Here is a 15,084-nt window from a genome sequence, read left to right as displayed (position 1 = left end):
ACTGTAACTCGCAAGTTTCACTTTAACTCTTTACAATTGAAACTATTGCTGACTATATGGTCAATGTTGCCGAAAGTCACAATAAATAGAACAAAATAAAAAGTCACGTAATATGCGAACCGCGCGGCGCGAGTGCAAACGATACACAGGAAACCACGAATTCGCCACCACAAGAAGCTAATACTCTACTCTCAATTGAACAGTGTCATGGAAAACGGCAGGAAAAAGCCGTATTAAAGCCTGATGTTCTTAAATGTTTATTACGAGTACTGGTATGGTATGTATGGATATATAAACATTGATATAGTGGTTGTTAAGGAAAGCCAACAGACAAAGGCGAAAATTCTGTCCTCGAAAAGATTGTAATTGATGTAAGCGCAGCACAAGGAGAAATATTATCCTATTTGGTCATTAGAAACGATAATGAGTTACAAGTGGGCAACAAACGAGCATTTCCATCCCTGATCAGATATTTGGATGAAGTGTAAAAAGATTGTCGATTTTTAATCAGCTTGACAACGCGATGATAACATTATAACGAAATAAGGTGGAAAATTAATTAGGAATTAAATGCCTAAGGAATGAAACAAATATCGATAGCTGCGATACTGCGCCTGCCACGAGACGAAACGCAGGTTGGCAGCAAAGTTGCTGCGGGCCGTCACGAGGGCGTCCCGCCACGCGGCAGCCAACAGAAGAAGAGCACCGAGTCTTCCTGCTGAGAAGACGACGAGCCATACAGCAGACGTACACTAGCTAGCCAGCGGAGAAGAACAAATTATCTATGAACACTGTATCCTGTACTTTGCTTCGCTGAACATATCAGAAGCTATGCAATCTGTTTATTTCTCTTAATACAAGTTATTACTAATTGTTTGCTTTGTGTTGCATATCCTCACATCCTGGAAAACTTCCTCGAATTGAACCCACACTTTTGGTCTGCTTATCCACTAAGGATACAGCAATCATATTAAACGGAATATAACTGCGATGGCGAGAATATATTATACCGGCAAGACACGTTTTGGAGATAGTTCCAGCAGGCGTCTCTAGGTCGCAGAAACGGCTAAAGCTCGAGAATTAGACTGAATCGTTACCACGGTCGCTTGCTTCTTCATTAATTTATTAGTTGCTGTTTTTTTTTCATATGACCTACAGCCTAGAACATACTGCAGTGATGAGAAAAGTATAGGAGTTGAAAATTCCCGACAGAAAGACACCGCTCATATCTACGAGATGCATTCAAGTTCTAAGGCCTCCGATTTTTTTTCTCCGGACTGGAAAGAGATAGAAACATGCACATTGTTTTAAAATGAGGCCGCGTTCATTGTCAATACGCCGCAGAGATGGCACCACCATACGGCAGATGGAATTTTGCCGCCAGCGGCGAGAATGAGGTTTTAAATACTTAAAATGGCAACGTTTTCCTTACTTGAACAGCGTGCAATCATTCGTTTTCTGAATTTGCGTGGTGTGAAACCAACTGAAATTCATCGACAGTTGAAGGAAACATGTAGTGATGGAGTTATGGATGTGTCGAAAGTGCGTTCGTGGGTGCGACAGTTTAATGAAGGCAGAACATCGTGTGACAACAAACCGAAACAACCTCGGGCTCGCACAAGCCGGTCTGACGACATGATCGAGAAAGTGGAGAGAATTGTTTTTGGGGATCACCGAATGACTGTTGAACAGATCGCCTCCAGAGTTAGCATTTCTGTGGGTTCTGTGCACACAATCCTGCAAGACGACCTGAAAATGCGAAAAGTGTCATCCAGGTGGGTGCCACAAATGCTGACGGACGACCACATGGCTGCCCGTGTGGCATGTTGCCAAGCAATGTTGACGCGCAACGACAGCATGAATGGGACTTTCTTTTCGTCGGTTGTGACAATGGATGAGACGTGGATGCCATTTTTCAATCCAGAAACAATACGCCAGTCAGCTCAATGGAAGCACACAGATTCGTCGCCACCAAAAAAATTTCGTGTAACCGCCAGTGCTGAAAAAATGATGGTGTCCATGTTCTGGGACAGCGAGGGCGTAATCCTTACCCATTGCGTTCCAAAGGGCACTACGGTAACAGGTGCACCCTACGAAAATGTTTTGAAGAACAAATTCCTTCCTGCACTGCAACAAAAACGTCCGGGAAGGGCTGCGCGTGTGCTGTTTCACCAAGGCAACGCACCCGCACATCGAGCTAACGTTACGCAACAGTTTCTTCGTGATAACAACTTTGAAGTGATTCCTCATGCTCCCTACTCACCTGACCTGGCTCCTAGTGACTTTTGGCTTTTTCCAACAATGAAAGACACTCTCCGTGGCCGCACATTCACCAGCCGTGCTGCTATTGCCTCAGCGATTTTCCAGTGGTCAAAACAGACTCCTAAAGAAGCCTTCGTCGCTGCCATGGAATCATGGCGTCAGCGTTGTGAAAAATGTGTACGTCTGCAGGGCGATTACGTCGAGAAGTAACGCCAGTTTCATCGATTTCGGGTGAGTAGTTAATTAGAAAAAAAATCGGAGGCCTTAGAACTTTGAATGCACCTCGTATAATTCTGTGAGTGCGACGGCTGCTTCGAGAAAAAGTTTCAGTGCGGATGCAGAACCAACTTCCGAACTCCTATGCCCTATGGGAATCAGACATCTGCGAGTAGGAAGTTGTTGGGCGTGAGTCGTCACGGTGCGACGCACGGGAAATTGGGTCTAACAGAAACGTGTCCGGATGGCCGAAGCAGTTGGGGCAACCGTTCTAGACAAGCAGAGCATCCGTGTTCGAGGCCCGGTCAGCCTGCTGCAATGCCGTGTGCCGCTGAAATTCATTATTTTCTTCCTTTATCTATCCCATCCCGTTTCCTTTCCATTCTTTCACCCCAATTATTCGTGTACTTTTTAACATTTCGTAGGAAGGCATCGGATGTCAACTTCACTGCCACTTCGCCTAGAATAACGATGCAGGATTCTGCTGCCCTACGCTCATGCCCAGAGGATGGGACTACTGACGACACAACGTGGAGACTGTACCAACAGGGGTCACTAGATCGCGGCACGATCGAAAACTTGAGCAGGGCCCGAGATTTCCCGAACAATGACGCAAACTGCTGGTGCACGCACGCGCGCGCTAGGTGATAATGTGCAGCTGCACACGGAGCAACTGGAAAGGGACGGAAGGCAGCGGCGAGACGTGTGCGGAATGGCGCCTCCTGTTTCCTGGCCGCCTGGCGACCTCCCAGCTGCGGAGGTGCAGAAAGCGAAAACGCCGCACGCTGCACAGCTGGCCAGCAAAAGTGTTACTGCGTGCCTGCAAGTCTTACTCAAGTTCCCGCCGTGCTTACATAACGGAGAAAACACGCGCCACGAGTAAGCAGCACATGGGACGGCATTACTACTGCAATGTTCAGATACGTATTTGAAAATATGTTTGACTCCCTTTTAGTACAGCAGTAGTTTTCAGTAATGCAGCAGCTCAGTTATAAAACCGAAAACATTCTTTAAAATGGCAGCCACGTGATACGCAAGGTCAGTATAAGGTTTTTCTTTACGTGAAGACTTTTGTTTTCACATAAATTCAGTACATAATAGATGAAGCGGTACTACTGCTACGAAAAAGAATAGTTTAACAGTCAGGTTCGGGAATGAATTTGGAGAAAGAACGCAAACAGATATTTATTTCTCCTTATCAGGTTGCAAAATTGCTTGGAGTTCCCACTCCCGAGGCAGCGCAATGGCGTTGTGCTTTTAACTTTGTTTGCGAGGCAACGTTACGACATACGCCCTCCAGTGGCGGAGTAAAACTGTGGGAAGCTTAAATAGAATTGTTAGAGTTTCTTAAAAATCATTGTACAATACTACGCATCGTCTTTTGGAGTGGGTACACACTTGCCTCCCTCCGATATTGTAACTGTGTTATCCAGCCAGTTGCAAGAGGACTTACAGTTCAACGTGGACGTCGAGACACGTACCACCTTGGCATTTTTCACATTAAGAAAGCGTTGCTCGCCGCGCGTGGTTAGCCGAGCGGTCTTAGGCGCTGCAGTCGTGGACTGTGCGGCTGGTCCCAGCGGAGGTCCGAGTCCTCCCTCGGGCATGGGTGTGTGTGTGTGTGTGTGTGTGTGTGTGTGTGTGTGTGTGTGTGTGTGTGTGTGTGTGTGTGTGTGTGTGTGTGTGTGTGTGTCCTTAGGATAATTTAGGTTAAGTAGTGTGTAAGCTTAGGGACTGATGACCTTAGCAGTTAAGTCCCATAACATTTCACACACAAAGCGTTGCTCTGGTGGTGCAAAAAGTGACGGATAAAAAATTCTAGGGCCTAGCGAGCAATAAACCCCGGACTCTTCGATTGGTAGGCTGACACTCTCTTCGCCTCCTAGTCATAAGCTGGGTCCAAGGCATCCCATGATCATCGTTCAAGCGCATTTCTAATCTGGCGCCACAATGAATAATATACATGAAAGGTACCAACAATCTAACGCTGATCCTTTCTACGCAACAGTTCACGTGCTAGAAATAAGAAATTATATCTAGAAAGAAGTTTCCAATATGCAAGCATTAACAGTAAACTGAAACTCTTAGGGCAACACATTGAAAATGATTCGAAGAAGGAAATACAGGAGATATGACAATAACACAAAAGAATATCAGTTGGAAAATAATAGCAATGAAGAAGGAACTGAAACTGGCGCGGAGCACTTAGGGGACCCAAAATACAGTAAAATCAGGAAAAGTAAGAATATGCCATGAAAATATAACACTGCAGTCTTCATAACACTGATACATACTGGTGACGACACCAAGTATTAAAGCATGGCTAGCCAAGCTAAACAGCACGAAATGGCACTCAGAAACGACTAGAATCCACTAACTTGTCCAATACGCGGTCTTTTCATCACTTACTCAAAATACCGGAACTTGGGTCGTTCAGGGTGCGATCATGCAAACCGTTATGTACGCAAATGTTGAGTTATTTCCCTTTTTTCTTCAAAGGCTCTTTCTAGAACATGAGATCAGCTACCCGAATTATTCTCCTCAAACCTCGTTTCCATGTTGTAAACACTGCAGCTCACAATTATGCCGAGTGGTGGCGTGGAAAGGGAGAGCGATGGAAAAAAATGTCGGTGGAGGAGGAAGAAATGAACCAGGAGAATGCACGCATTACCGGTAGAGCGGGAAAAAAATGAGTCACCTGGTTTTTTAGATGTACTGACAAGGTGAAAGTACTGCGATTAACCCTCACAGAGTGGAAAATATCAAGGTTATTAGTAAAGTACCTCTGGTATTTCAGAAGACGACTGTGCAAAAACTGCAAGATATACGAAAGCCGGAAACACATTAGTGGATAGAACATCTCTTGGAGCTTCTAACTCGCATTACAGGCGGCTGGAGTGGCCGAGCTGTTCTAGGCGCTTCAGTCTGGGAACCTCGCGACTGCTACCGTCGCAGGTTCGAATCCTACCTCGGGCACAGATGTGTGTGATGTCCTTAGGTTAGTTAGGTTTAAGTAGTCCTAAAATGTTCGAATGTGTGTGAAATCTTATGGGACTTAACTGCTAAGGTCATCAGTCCCTAAGCTTGCACACTACTTAACCTAAATTATCCTAAGGACGCCCATGCCCGAAGAAGGACTCGAACCTCCGCCGGGACCAGCCGCACAGTCCATGACTGCAACGCCTCAGACCGCTCGGCTAATCCCGCGCGGCTAAGAAGTTCTAAATTCTAGGGGACTGATGACCTCAGATGTTGAGTCCCATAGTGTTAAGAGCCATTTGAACTCACAGTACAGTGCTTAATATGGGCACTGGCTGTGACGTGGAAAACAAAAACACGTGCATGAGCAGCAGTCCGCTTAGGAAATATATTCACTGGGTTGCCTGCCTGCAGGCGCGAACTCTATGCGACAATACGGAGCAGATGATGTAGTTTACATGTTCCGACACGTGCACGCCACGGCGTGCGTTACTAATTGAAACTTCAAGAAATGCTCTGTCCACCGATTGTGTCATTTTTTCTGAATATACTGTAGTTTTCGCAAAGCCGTCTTCTGAAATCCTGGAGGAACTTATGAATATCCGTGTATTGTGATGTGTGAAGACATTTTCGGTAAACGACCGACCCTTATGTATGTTTCGTAGGACGCTGTTTGGTCGAGAAAAAACATCACGAGAACGGCCACTGTAGTGTAATTATAAGGTTTATAATTGAAACAGCAATCATCCTGTGTCGGAGACTATCACCATCCAGACTAGGCAGTATGCTGCCGGTAACAACACAACGCAAACGGCTGCGTTTGGGATGGTGCCGTGACTTGCTGATAAATCGCGTCGTATTCTGTTGAGCGATGAATCGCCTTTCTGGACTAATACCGCCAAGTAGTTCTTTGTAAAAGTGACTATTTTGTAATCACTAAAATAATATCTCATATCCTCTCATTCCGTGAACCCGCCAGGTTAGCCGAGCGCGCTAACGCGCTGCTTCCTAAACTCGGGTAGGCGCGCCGGCCCCGGATCGAATCCGCCCGGCGGATTAACGACGAGGGCCGGTGCGCCGGCCGGCCTAGATGTGGTTTTTAGGCGGTTTTCCACATCCCCCTAGGTGAATACCGGACTGGTCCCCACGTCCCGCCTCAGTTACACGGCTCGCAGACATCTGAACACTTTCGCGCTATTTCCATGGATTACTCTAGTTGCAGACAGTTGGGGTACACTAATTCCTTCCTGGGGGGGGGGGGGGGGGGGGTACGGGGTGGCGGCAGGAACGGCATCCGGCCATCCCTTCAACTAACATTGCCACATCCGATTAACCATGCCGACCCTGCGTATCCGCGGGAAAAAAGCATAAGCACAAGAAAGAAAGAAAGAACCTCTCATTCCGTGAAGTTTTACTTCGTATCCCCTTCCCGTTCCGGGTGCTTCTGCTTTCTTTGTCACATAGCGTAATTTACTCCAACCCACGCGGAATGATCAGAACGCTAAAATTAGGGACATAGGGAACCAAATGAGAGGTACTGACCACATATCATTCGCGAATGGAATACGAGGGGGCAGCAGGGGGGGGGTCAAGTTGTGGTGGACTGTACACGATACACTCCCCCGCCTCTCGCCTTACGATGACTCGTGCTACAGAGCCCTGAGTTCCAGCTGGGTCCCTCAGGCTGAGGTGCTGGCGCTACTGCGCGCTTGCCACGGGCCCTCCGCAGCGTGGCGTGTTCCGCGGCCGTATCGGGCAGACCCATTCTCGACTCCCGGCCGCTCCTTTCGCCCTTGGCCTCTTTATTTGAATCAATGCGCGTTACACCGAACACAAGCGATCTCTGAACCAAAAGTTGAAATTACTTCCACATTCTACAGTCGGTCGCGCAAACAGGCTTCCAATACAAATATTGCTATTCCATCTTTGTAACGATGGCGTTGTTATGTTCCCGATCGCAATGGTTATTTATTCTAATTTATTTAGGTACATTCTTCGGTTAAAAGTCGTAGCACGTATTGAGTTCTATTCTACAACCATGGAAGCCACTGAACGGTTCCTCCCGCCGGAGGTTCGAGTCCTCCCTCGGGCATGGGTGTGTGTGTTATTCTTAGCATAAGTTAGTTTAAGTAGTGTGTAAGTCTAGGGGCCGATGACCTCAGCAGTTTGGTCCCTTAGGAATTCACGAACATTTGAACACTAAACGGCCTTAAATCAGTTAGCTGGTCGGCCACTTACACTGCAACATTAACATGCGTAATCGACCGAATGCCAAAACACGCAACTTTTTTATGAAGTTCCAAAATAATGCACGATCAAGGTCCAGCGACTTTGATTACTAAATTTTATTTTTTCCAGTTTCTGTCACGGTTCCATTAAAAACTTCTTACTTGTGGGGACTACTTTCGAATTACATTGTCCACCGAAGGCTGTAGTTTGAGAATGGACAAAGTGCTCACCACAAAAAAATTTTTAATGCAAATGTGACAGAAAATGGAGAAAAACAAGCAATTTTCTCAAAACGTACCAGCATTTAAATCTCAGAATCACAATTTGTTTATACTAAATTACTGCATGAAATGACAAAGACCCCACGATGAGGTGCTTGGGTATAATACATACCCAAAGACGACGAATGTGGCCTGTCATGTCAACTATTGAAGAAATGTTGGAATATTCGGTATCGCCGCTGTTTATAATAATAATAATAATAATAATTAGTAGTAGTAGTAGAAAAATTTGCTCATTTTCCATTAAGCCGGAGATATATAGTAATACTAAAGACCGTTTGTATCAAAATCGAAGTCCAGCTGGTCGCGTAGTGTCGCCGAACTTGGTCATTCGCTCGGTGTGTGAACTGTCGTCGTTATGAATAAGTCGAACGGAGCTGTTTACTGGCCACATGTGATCAACTGCGATCGAAATTTGCATGTAGTGGGGAAGGCTTAAAAATCGTGCGAATGGATACCGCATGCTCTAAGCCGAAATCAGAAAAATCAAGGAATGGCCGTACGTGCATCTCTGCTTGCTCGCCACTAACTGGCTGGTGAAGATCATCCACCATTCGTACCACGTATCGTTACTTGTGACAAGAAATGGTGTCTTTACGCTAACACCAGGAAAAGAAAGGAATGGTTGAGCACAAACAAAGCAGTAACTGCCCGTACAAAGACCGGCGCGCATCCAAAAAAGACAATGTTACGCATCTGGCGCAACAGCAACGGTGTGGTGTAGTACGAATTGCTTCGCCGAGGTGTAATCATCGCTGCTGACATTTATTGTCAACAACTGTGGCGTCTTACAGTCGCAATCCAGAAACAACTACCAGGCAGACTGCGTCATGTGATGCTGCTCCACGATGACGCCCTCGTGCATTCTGCTACGCTGACGAAAAACGCTATACGGGAGTTGGGTTGGGAATTCATTCCCCATCCACATTATGCACCTAACCTCGAGCCCTGCGGTTTTCAGCCTTTCCACTCTCTATCGAACAGCCATCAAGGAACTTCCTTTCCGGATGAAAATGCCCTCCGGCCGTGATTCAACGCGATTTATACAGTCGCGGAATAGAAGTTACTCCAGCGTTTGCAGCCGGCCGCGGTGGCCGTGCGGTTCTGGCGCTGCAGTCCGGAACCGCGGGACCGCTACGGTCGCAGGTTCGAATCCTGCCTCGGGCATGGATGTGTGTGATGTCCTTAGGTTAGTTAGGTTTAAGTAGTTCTAAGTTCTAGGGGACTTATGACCTAAGATGTTGAGTCCCATAGTGCTCAGAGCCATTTGAACCAGCGTTTGCAGACTGTTGTAAATAGTGAAGGAAAATACATTATTGACGACTGAACTTCTCTCATGTGTACATGTTGTGTTTATTAAACTTATGGAAAAACGGTACGAACTTGCGCTACAACCTAATAAGAATTTGTCGCCTGTACGGCATTTGGTGGGGGCGAGGCTGAGTGCTGGGGCGAGTACTTCTCCCTTGCTGGAGTGGCGGCGTCCTGCTCGAAGGCCTTCGCTCAGCGCTCCCAAGCATAGGACACTGCTGAGCTATGAAACCGCACGACTGCAAGTCAGCAACCATAAATGTGTCACAAGAAACCTCGACGTGACCATCAGAGATCCATCGGTTAAGGTAACTGCTGCCTTCAGCGGCGTCGGACAGGCTACCGACATAGTCATTTCTAGGGAGTGTTGGACCCAGAGGAGTTGCATTGGCGCATAGACTACCTCCACTGCGTCATCTAGCGCTTCTGGTTTCGCCTCTCAGTATCTCGTAAGTTAACACTGGCTGCTGTTGTCACCGACAAATCATTGCCAGGGGCGACAGAGAGCGAAAATCTCTCGCACACAGACTGGGGATAGAACCTGGGTTATCCAGATTTGTTGCTTGGCACTTCCGCACAGAGCCACTCAGCATTCGTACAGAACATTACACCATATGAGCATGATATGACTCTGTACAAGAGACGTCATCACTAGACAGAAGGAGAGCACTGAGAAACCATCACCGTTCTGGGCGTCCACAGGGTAGCAATGTGTGATTTTTTGTAGCCAACAGGATGACTGAGCAATGAACTGACGACCAGAACGAGTTGGGCAGGATGCCCAAGGCCTTGAACTAAATATGCTTCATACGCAATTGCAGCGCGTGGCATACGATAACACAAAGGATTCATACATACTCATATGCCGCCGGAGCGATACGCATTGTGACTGCAGTTCCCATTACGGCGTTACTCATACTGAACGAGGTCATCTGTCTGCCAGAGACGAATACGAAATAATCGTACAGTGCAGAGGTGCCTCATCCTTTACTGCGCGATGAATAACTTCATTTGGACAGTGGGAATAAGGCCACATGAGCATCATTTTGGACTCGCAACCAAATGTGTCCGGCAGAACAAAGGGTTGCTCATTAATTAATGGAGGTACAGTAACATCACATAAATCTTTTTGGAGAAATTTATCAAGTTCTATGATACTAGTAATTTACGATATCTTAAAAATTATAGCAGGGGTGTGAAACTAGGAAACGAAGGAAGCCATTTTCGTGTTATCATCTGAGTTGTTAGTCGAAACAGTAACGGATGTAGTGAATTCTGCAAGGAAAAAAGTTTCAAGGGGAACAGATACGAACATACATGACGCAGCCCTTCTGTTAACAAATTCAGGGCAGGTTCAAAGGCCAGTCCTCCCACTCCAAAAGCTTGGCGGGCCTAAAGGTAACACGCATTAGGGACGGAGCTTAAGGCGAGTATGACCGTCAGAACAAAACTAGCGACTTGCTAAACACAGAAGATATAGGAGATTTTTTTCTACGTTGGTAAAAAGAACTACATCAGATGAAGTGGTTTACTGATACAAAACATTAACACACCTATAACACGAAGTACTACTAGAAGACTAAAATATAATCTTGCATCTTCGGAACAATATTAATTCGAAAGACATTTACGACAGTTGTTTTTTGTTTAATGTTATAAGCTATGTTGTTTGTTATGTGCTCTACTGTCATTTTGAGCCGGCCGCGGTGGTCTAGTGGTTCTAGGCGCTCAGTCCGGAACCGCACGGCTGCTACGGTCGCAGGTTCGAATCCTGCCTCGGGCATGGATGTGTGTGATGTCCTTAGGATAGTTAGGTTTAAGTAGTTCTAAGTTCTAGGGGACTGATGACCACAGATGTTAAGTTCCATAGTGCTCAGAGCCATTTGGAACTGTCATTTTGAATCTCGTATACTGTTCCTATGAAGCGTAAATGAATCATCAAACACGTGGAATCAAATAGTTTCCCAAATGAAAATTTGTTTTCCATGTTTTTAAATCACTTTTTGACCACACACACAAAGGTTCACAAGTTTTCGCGACGAGCGTTAGCACTGGTGGGTGTATGTCTTCTACAGTTATTATAGAGAGTGTTGTTGTATGATTGTTATTAGTTCCTCTGTCCAATGTATTTCAGTTTTCTTTGCCCTCAAATTGTATGTTGTCTAAATAAATATAAGAGAGAGTGCAGAGAGAGAGAGACAGAGAGAGAGAGAGAGAGAGAGAGAGAGAGACTGCCGGGAGGCGGGGCGGGGGGGGGGGGGGGGTAGGGAAAGCGGGGGGCATAGGAAGTGTAAACAGCTGTAAGGACGATGAATACGACATGTGGGGGAAGGAGAACTGTCTTCGATCAGGTGGTGCATAACATTTGGGGACAGAAGTAAAAGTAACAGTGGGCTGAAACTGGTGAAACTGTAATACCAGCATGTTAATTATGAACTACAAGTAACTGATAGGTCAAAGAGGAAAACTAAAATCTGAAACGTATGGTAGACTGTATGAGGATATGAAAGACAAGGAAAGAAAGAATAAGGAGCTGAAGCAGAAAAGAATAAAATACGTAAGAATTGATCCCTTAGGGAAAGAAAAGGCTAGCCAAATTTTGTATAAAAATGACCAGTAATGGCGGCCGAAGACTTTTGGCATAAGAAGTTACCCTTGTTCTACCAATGGCCTTGTAAAAGACGGCGGAGAAATGCAGAGAGATTCAAGGCCAGTCTCTTGCCTTCTGGGTGGGAAAATACCCCAAACGGCGGAAGAATCTGCGATATCAAAGGCCTGAGGACGCACAAGACAATGGAAACCATTGCACTTGAAGACACACAACGTGTATCCAAGGTAATCGTGACGGGCCGCATCAAACCAGTCAGAAGACTGATGACTCAAAAACATGAGGCAAGCACAAAGGTGTGATCGTTTTGTCGGTGGGGTATACGTTAAATGTGAACAACAGCTGTAGTCTTCAAAATCAGTAAAATGAACATAGTGATACTCATTCGCAAAGTCGTAACCACGCTTCTTGGTACTAGTGTGGGTAGCTATCTATATTAGGTGACGTCATTTCGGCGGGATTACAGTGCAGCTCGCTCTGGGATGGACGCATCGTGTGGACAACAACCTCACTACTCACAGCTCGGAAACAAAAATAAGGCCAGTGTGCCCAACTGTCTCCCCGTAGACAGTGACGCAAAACGTTTTCCGGGTCAGCGGGAGCGGCGGGGAAAACCTTGTAGTAGTAGCAACCTGCCGACCTTCATTTCGCTGGATCTTCGCGATGCGACATGGCCTGTTAGCGACTTTCTCTCACGACTCTGCGAGTGTTTTTACGGCGACGTTTCTTTTTGCCGAAAATATCTGACGTGGCATCAGATTCAGCTATTCTACATCTTGGGTTACCGGCCTTATAGGAATTTTTCCATTTAATAACATTTCGGGCCGGTCGCGCGCCCACCAGTCGTTTTGTCCACCGTCTCTGGCTCTTCATTTCATGCATCGCTGTGCTCTCTGTGAAGCACTTGTGTGTGCAGTGAAACACAAGTATACCACAGTTTATTTTTGCAAAGAAGAAGAAGAAGAAGATAAGAGCAATCAGCCACTGGTAAAAATGCTGCTTATTTACATAAAGAGGGCCGCTATTGGTTTCGAACCGATAGGTTCACATTCAGACGGCTGTTAACGTTTACATTTGTTCTTATTTACAGTAACTTATCTTGTCTTCAACAAAACAGCACCAGTTAGTTTATATGATCAAACCGAGTTGCTTAAGTGATTATTCCAAGCATAGTACCTGTTAGCAACAATTGCTTGATCGGTTAAAAAAATACCGCACAATATGAACATCACTTTTATCTAGCCACTGAGCCCGTCATAGTCCGCCTCCGTAGCCGATGTGGCATCACCTAAAAAGGACTTGCAATACGGCTACCGAACTCTTCCGAATGGGGCCTCCCGGCCAACAATGCCATACGATCATTCAATTTCATTTTTCATTGCTCATAATTTCGTGCTTTAATTACATTTAGATTGCGTACATCACTTTGATAAGTCCAATCGTAACTAAATATAGGGTTAGCACTTTCTTCCTACGGCCACTTCATATCTGTCATTCTTTTAAAATCTGTGGATGTTCGTGAATCCATACGAATGCCGGAAAGACGCGTACAGGGAGATATGGGACAGCAGCGTTAATGAGAGATTTGCAGGCATCATCTGTCAGGTAGTGGCCGTACTCAACGAAGGTGCGCAGTTTAAAACAGGTCATTGTTTTTGTATAAACAAAAATGAATAAAAGTCTGAAATATGTACAGATTTAGATTTTGATAAGCGCGTAACTAAGTACTGCTACAGATGCATGTCCAGATTCCTTAACAATCTGCGATAATCTCATGAGATTGAAGTGCATTTATAGACTACCATTTATTGTATAACTCGATATACTTTCCGAAATCGAAGCAATTTTCGACACCTGCATCGTGGAATAATGTAGCGCTTTTAGTAAGACAAGACAAAACTGTGTTTTTATACTTTAAGTGAAAGAAATATCCCCAAGAATCATTTATTAACGGCATCCCGAAGTGTTGAATTTGATTATTATTTGACAGACTAATGCTACCTAATAGGTTACTGTTAATATAGTCTTAAAACAAAACAAATTGCTAGTCCTCGGCTTGAATTTTATGAAATGTGTAGATAGAAGACATGCTATTTCAGGCCTAAAAGGCCGAACAACGTTTTCTGCTAATTAAAGACTAGAAAACATGGACTATTTATTTGGACAATTTGCCTTTGTCATGTCGCACATGCACGTCTACGTATCCTTACAAGTCGCAAGGCAGCCATCTCCGAAGTCGCTGTTGTTATGGTGCTTAAACTTGCATCCAATACTGCGCTGTATATTAATACGTCATCTTAAGGCCCACGTATACGATCAAACCATTCCCGAAACTGTACTATGTTTGCCACATCTGACATGTTTGTCAAGCATTGATGTGTACGACATGTTTGCGAGAAGTTTTGATTTACGAAACGTTTCACAAGATGGCGGACGTTGTTTGTGTTGATGATTCGCACCTATGTTTAGTGTACATTTGTTTCATTACAATTTACCTCACTCGCAAGGTTTGCACAACTATAGAAACTACGATGAAGTATAAAAACAAAATAGCACTGACAATTAAGAAAATTGTGTAGGTATCACATCTTTCCCAACAAAGTGATTACTAACAAAATCAATATTTTACGCATATTATACAAGCGGAAGTGCAATGAAATAAAAGAAATCAAAGTTCTACGGTTCTCCCACGGACGATGTGGGCTGTACGTTTCCAGTTGTGATATTTCAATGGAAGTCGTTAGAGGGGTAGGTAAAAGTAAATAAATCCTCGCATGATTGTGTCTTCTTTTTCAATTTGAAGGCGAGGTAACTCTAAAAACGTTTCACTGTCCATCCACAAGAAGCTGATGTAATCATCAGGTTCTGACAGAAATTTTTCCTTTAGCAGATTTCCATGGGTAAATTCCTCTCTCATATTAAGCCATTTCCTGGAACAGCGTCTTCTTCTTCTTCTTCTTCTTCTTCTTCTTCTTTAAACACAGCAGGGAAGGCAAAGATAGGCCTGTTTTGTGTGTATTTGTGGCCATTCTCACAAATGTCAAAACACTCACGAACAGCCGGCCGGTGACCGAGAGGTTCTAGGCGCTTCAGTCTGGAGCCGCGCAAGTGCTACGGTCGCAGTTTCGAATCCTGCCTCGGGCATGGATGTGTGTCATGTCCTTAGGTTAGTTAGGGTTAAGTAGTTCTAAGTTCTAG

General features: G+C 45.1%; 1 protein-coding gene across 4 annotated transcripts in view; it reads right to left on the bottom strand.

Annotated features, from left to right (window-relative positions):
* Window positions 1–15,084, bottom strand: part of LOC126461814 (protein yippee-like 2) — a 654,536-nt gene that overhangs the window by 577,654 nt on the left and 61,798 nt on the right. The window lies entirely within an intron of this gene.

This window comes from Schistocerca serialis, chromosome 1 (genome assembly GCF_023864345.2).
Source record: "Schistocerca serialis cubense isolate TAMUIC-IGC-003099 chromosome 1, iqSchSeri2.2, whole genome shotgun sequence".
Classification (NCBI taxonomy): domain Eukaryota; kingdom Metazoa; phylum Arthropoda; class Insecta; order Orthoptera; family Acrididae; genus Schistocerca; species Schistocerca serialis.
Note: the sequence above shows the minus strand (reverse complement) of the source record. Positions and strands in the feature narration are given on the sequence as shown.